General features: G+C 47.3%; 1 long non-coding RNA gene across 1 annotated transcript; it reads left to right on the top strand.

Annotated features, from left to right (window-relative positions):
• The first annotated feature begins 216 nt into the window (after nucleotides 1-216).
• LOC140844891 (uncharacterized) lies at nucleotides 217-5,681 on the top strand. The gene is made up of 2 exons (XR_012123411.1): nucleotides 217-3,601; nucleotides 3,661-5,681. It is a non-coding gene; the product is annotated as an uncharacterized lncRNA (long non-coding RNA).
• Nucleotides 5,682-6,060: the final 379 nt, after the last annotated feature.

The following is a 6,060-nucleotide window of genomic DNA, read 5'->3' on the forward strand; positions in this document are numbered from 1 at the left end:
TGTGGTTACTACATTTACGCATATTATCAAGTCCCCACCCACACCCCAATGCGGTCACTGTCCATCAGTGTAGGAAGATGCCACAGAGACACTGTTTGCCTTCTCTGTGCTACACTGTTTTCCCCGTGATCCCCCCCACACCATGTGTACTAAACATAATACCCCTCAATCCCCTTCTCCCTTCTCCCCACCCACCCTCCCCCACCCCTCCCTTTTGGTAATCCCTAGTCCCTTCTTGGAGTCTGTGAGTCTGCTGCTATTTTGTTCCTTCAGTTTTGCTTCATAAAACTCCACAAATGAGGGAAATCATTTGGCACTTGTCTTTCTCCACCTGGTCCATTTCACTGAGCATAATATCCTCCAGCTCCATCCATGTTGTTGCAAATGGTAGGATTTGTTTCTGTCTTATGGCTGAATAGTATTCCATTGTGTATATGTACCATCTCTTCTTTATCCATTCATCTACTGATGGACACCTAGGTTGCTTCCATATCTTGGCTATTGTAAATAGTGCTGCGATAAACATAGGGGTGCATCTGTCTTTTTGAATCTGAGAACTTGTATTCTTTGGGTAAATTTCAAGGAGTGGGATTCCTGGGTCAAATGGTATTTCTATTTTTAGTTTTTTAAGGAACCTCCATATTGCCTTCCACAATAGCTGAACTAGCTTACATTCGCACCCCCAGTGTAGGAGGGTTCCCCTTTCTCCACATCCTTGCCAGAATTTGTTCTTAGTCTTTTCGATGCCGGCCATCCTTACTGGTGTGAGGTGATATCTCATTGGGGGTTTAATGTGCATTTCCCCGATGATTAGTGATGTGGAGCATCTTCTCATGTGCCTGTTGGCCATCTGAATTTCTTTTTTGGAGAACTGTTTCTACATATCCTCTGCCCATTTGTTAATCGGGTTATTTGCTTTTTGGGTGTTGAGGCATGTGAGTTCTATGTATTTTGGATATTAGCCCCTTGTCAGACATGTCATTCACAGATATATTCTCCCGTACTGTAGCGTGCCTTTTTGTTCAGTTGGGGGCTTATTTTTTTTGCTGCTTTGCATGCCTTGTCATTTTGTATTGAATGCTAGGCATTTATTTTTAGCTTGTTGGGTTCTGGATATAGTTTTAACAAAATTTTGAGATCACCATAGGTTTATAGTGCCATTGTAATAAATGCTGCGTGGAGGTGCTGGGAGGGTGGCATACCTGGAGAGAGCATGGAAGCTGTGCCCCTTCCCTTACCTCTTCCGTCTGACTGTTCTTGAGTTGTATATCATTTTACAATAAATCTGCAATCCAGTAAAAAAAAATATAACAACAACCCTTTCCCTGAGTCCTGTGAGCCGCTTTAGCTTATTACTGAACCCAAGTAGTGGGGTCTGGGGAAGCCCAAGTCACCTGCTTTCCTGTTGCTGCTGTGTTTTGGTGTTGTATCAAAGAACACTTTGCCTACCCCAAGGTCATGAAGATTTATTCCTATGTTTTCCTCTAGAGTTTTGTATTTTTAGCTCTTATATTTAGATATTTAAGTCATCTGACTTAATCTTTATATACAGTGTGAGGTGGGAGTCCAAATCCATTCTTCTGCAGGTGGAGATCCAATTGTCCCAGCACCATTTGTTGAAGACTGTTTTCCACCGCTTGGTTGCCTCGGCTCTCATCCCAGGCCAGCCAGCCACAGATGCCCGCGTTTGTTTCCGGACTCTCCGTTCTATTTCATCGATCTATGTCTCTTCTTATGCCACTGTCACACTGTCTTGATACTTTAGCTTTGCAAAGCTTTGAAATCAGGAAGTGTGAGTCCTTCAAACTTGTTCCTTTTCAAGACTGTTTTGGCTACTATGGTCCCTTGAATTTCCGTAAGAATTTAGGGTTAGCTCGATGGGTTTTGCACTGAATCTGTACATCAATTTGGAGAGTATTACCATTTAAAAAATACTTAATCTTCCAACCCATGAAAACAGGAGGTCTTCCATTTATTTAGGTCTTTCATTTTTAGTGGTATTTTGTAGTTTTCAGCATATAAGTCTTGAATTTCTTTTGTTAAATTTATCTCTTAAGTTTATTGTATTGTAAATGGAATTGATTTTCTTAATTTCATTTTTACATTGCTCATTTAACCCGTCTGGGATTTATTCAGCTTCTTGAATCTCTCAAGGTTTTGTCTTGCACCAAAATTTGGATCGTTTTCAGTCTTATTTCTTCAAATACACTTTCAGTCCCACTCTTTTTCCTCCTTTTGGGATCGAGATGATATGAGTGCTGGCTGTTTTGTCATTGCCCCCGTAAGTCCCTGAGCCGTTGCCCATCCCACCCCCCCTTTTTCTCTGTTTTCCTGTTGTTCAGATTGGATCAGTTATATTGATTTGCCCTCAGGTTTACTGATTATGTTGTCTGCCATTTCCCCTCTACTGGTGAGGCCATCCAGGAAGTTTAAAAAACTTTGTTTTGTATCTTTTAGTTCTTTTCAATAAATTTTATATCTTTGTTGAGATTTTTTTTTCACTCGTCTCAAGAGAATTTACAGTCAGGTTTGGAGGCATTTTTATGATAGCTGCTTTTAAATGCCTGAAAGATAATTCCACTGTTTGTTTCACCTCAGTGTCAGTGTTGTCTTTGCTCATTTAAGTTGATCTTTTCCTGGTTCTTGGTATCATGAGTGTTTTCACTCGTGTCCTGGACATTTTGTCAGTAAGTTAGGAGACTGTGAGCTTGCTCTACACCTCAGCAGACAAAAGAGCACAGGGGCTCAGCAGGGCCTTTTCGGTGTCACCTCGGTCTGCGTCATGTGTCTGGGGCTCCCACCGGTGCTGAGGCGGGACTTCCCCAGGCTGGGCCCATCACTGTCTCTTACGGGGGGAGGCAGTTTCAGGTCTGCAGGGATGGAGAGACCTGTCTGGCTGGACACTGGTTGCGGTGGGTGCCCCCTCCAGTACTCTCTGGTCACAGTGCCTCTGGGAGGGGGACAGCCTCAGGCCCGCGGTGGCCAGGGGCTTTTCGGGCCGAGTGTGAGTTGGTGGAATTCTTTCCTGCAGGCGCCTTCTGGCTTCCCTGGTGCCTCTGGATGAGGAATGGTCGTCTCGCGCGCACTGAGACAGGTTTCCAGGCTTCCGGGACTGGCTCCTTATTGTGGCAGGTTCTGGATTTAAAAATTCCTATTTGTCTTTGTTCTGGAACAGTTACTTTGAAATAACTTAATCCTTCTAAGGCTCGCTTCATTTTGGGATTCCTGATGGTACCCGTGTCGCGCAGCCTGCAGCGTACTTCCTGTGACCGAGCCAGGACTCCTCTGAGGGCTCCTCCCGATGTGCTGGGGACTGCACGCTGCCCACTCCTGCTCACGGGAACGTGGACTCTTCCTAGCCTTGTGTGAGCTCCAGGTGTCACTTTCTCTGACCCTTTGGGTGGCACCCTTCCCCACCCTCGGGCAGCTTCCTCCGGTGCACCTGCGGGCCTGTACCTGGCCGGCGGCTGGCGAGGACTCCCTGCAGGCCTCCCCTGGGAACTCTGGCTCTTTTGGTCTCCTTTGATTCTTGGTTCCATCTCAGATTGGAGTGCCTGCTGGGTTCGGCCTGGGCTCCCCCTTCCCTGCTGAGGCCAGGCAGGTCTCTCTCAGGGGTCAGTGTCCTGCACTGCTCGGTGTCCAATGTTTTCAGACAGGCAGGTTTTGCTTATTCAGATAAGAGGGTGAATCCAGCCGTTACTCCATCTTAGCCACAAGCACAGGTCCCCATTGTCTTTCCATGTTACCTTTGCTCTGATCTCTTCGGCATTCTGGGAGGATTTATTATCTATTTCTCAGTGCTACTGCTGTGGCTTTATTATGATGGTTATAGTTTCTTCCTGTTGCCACTTCATTTTAGCCTATTGTCGCCTTATGACTTTTTGATTCTGAGTCAGAGATGCAGTCAACTGCATTTACTAAATGTATTTTTCCCTGAAAAAGTTTCTTTCATTCCTACACTTCAGTTCCGGCATCATGTTCATCCCGAGGCAAGACAGTTCTTTTTCTGCAGCGCTTTCTTACAGCCCCGTCGCTCAAGCAGAGCTCACCGTTTGGACTTGATGTCTGTGAGCTGAGAGCAGGGTGGGAGCTGTGGTGTCCTGCCCTCCTCGGCTGCTGTCCGGTACCCCCAGCCTCCCGTGCAGTGGCTGTCTTGAGCAGGCTTGCATCTGATGTGCCTGTGCTCTTTACTCAACACTAAATAATCACATCGTAATAACCCATTCAGTTATTGCAGGATGGCTGAAAAGCTTCAGAGGCTGACTCCTGGGATAGGCGGCAATACACGTGAGCAAGTGCAGGCCACACCTGGTGCCTCCGGAAGCCCAGGGATGAGGACGCCCCGGGAGATGTCTGCCAGCCTGTAGACAGGCCTCATGGCAGCAACACCGTCAACTGAATCTTGAAAGGGGCTGGAGGAGGGTAACAGACCTCATCACAAGGCATGAAAGTGCTCCTTTGAGGCCAGGGTCCTTGGAAGTCACAGGCAGGGTGGAGAGGGGTCCAATCACGATGGGCTCTGGGCCAGGCATGAGGGCGCATATTCTGGAGGCGGGGAAGACGTGAACGGTGGGAGGTTGTTTGGGGGATGAGGCCGCCCATCAGTTTATTTTGGTCGCGCTCAGGTGTCTGGCCATGTCTTCCCCCTCCCTGCTGCTCTTCCTCAGTGACTGGTTTGTCACATGCCATCGCTGGTCTGGGAAGGCACATTCAAGGGCAGGGACCCCGGCCACTGGACTCCACCTGTGCCGTCGAGAGCCACAGGGCTCCCCAGGCAGACAGGTCTTCTAAGACTAAGTTGAGGCTGAAACATCTTAGGAACAGGAAACAAGGTCCCAGTTTATGCCTCCTCAATGTCATGCTGGTTAGAAGGAAGGACACGGGGCCTATGGAGGTTGAAATAAATTTTTAGAAAGGAGACACCTGATAAGATCAACAACTGGTTCATGAGATAAAATATCTTAACATCGAGCCCCACGCATTGCACGGAGGCACTGAGTCGTGAGGAAGGTCGGTGGGGTCTGCGAGGTGGGGAAGATCCAGCACTGACATCTCGGTGCGGGCAAGGAAGTCCTGCAGGCCGCCACCCAACAAGCCTCGCACAGGCAGCAGAGCAGGGGAAGGACATTCCTGCACGCGAACTGGACCAGGGCCTTGATGTGGAGACCACATGCGGTGCTGAGCATCCATGGCTCCTTCCTGGTTGCTGGTCCTGCCGACGGCTCTCCCAGGCTGCCGTGCCTGGGGCCTGCCCACAGTCCCTCCTCCAGCACCCACAACTCTTGGGGCAGGCACTATTTTATACAACTGGACCTGACATAAGATAAAAAGTGAATTTACTAGAGGAATTCTGGCTCAATGAATTTGGTCATGAAAATAAATGAGCCCTAAAATGTATTTTTAGAGAGATTATAATCTAGTTTTTTATATAGCTCAACACAAAGAAACTGACATTCTTAACAAAAGGTCCCCATCACTGGGGTTTTTGGAGAACTTTTTCAAAACACAATTTCTTCAGTAAATCAATTTTGGTAACCTATGGAAATCCAGGGCACAGGTGGAAATCTCAAGGGGCAGCACAGACTCTTCTGCTCACTCTGGCCAGGCTGTGGGGTCTGTCTGAGGCAGGGCTGCAGGTGGGAGGAAGGGGGTGGGACAGTCTCATTTTCCAAGCTCTTCTTTGGCAAAGGAAAAGGAAAACATTATTTTACTAAGACTATGAGTGTTTTGCTAGACATATTTTATTTTATGAATCATGAACTTATAGCAAACCTGACTTTCCAAGATTAAACATTTTTAGGTGGATCAAAGTGAAAACAATCCCAGAATAGACGGCACCAGCTGGAAAAGGAGGGTCTCCCCAAGGAATGCAATTGGTGGCTAACAGCTTGTTGGAATTTTTTTATTTAAAAAGTTCTGCCTGATAACCCAGTGTGAAAAGTCTGGTGTTAATAGGATTTTGTGGGTTTTTTGTCACAGAAGTTCTCTAAAGAATGGGGTGGGCAACAGAGCAACTCCAAGGAACGGTGGGCTTTGTCCTCCGAGACGTGTGAGGCCGGC

Source organism: Manis javanica, chromosome 12, assembly GCF_040802235.1.
Source record: "Manis javanica isolate MJ-LG chromosome 12, MJ_LKY, whole genome shotgun sequence".
Classification (NCBI taxonomy): Eukaryota; Metazoa; Chordata; class Mammalia; order Pholidota; family Manidae; genus Manis; species Manis javanica.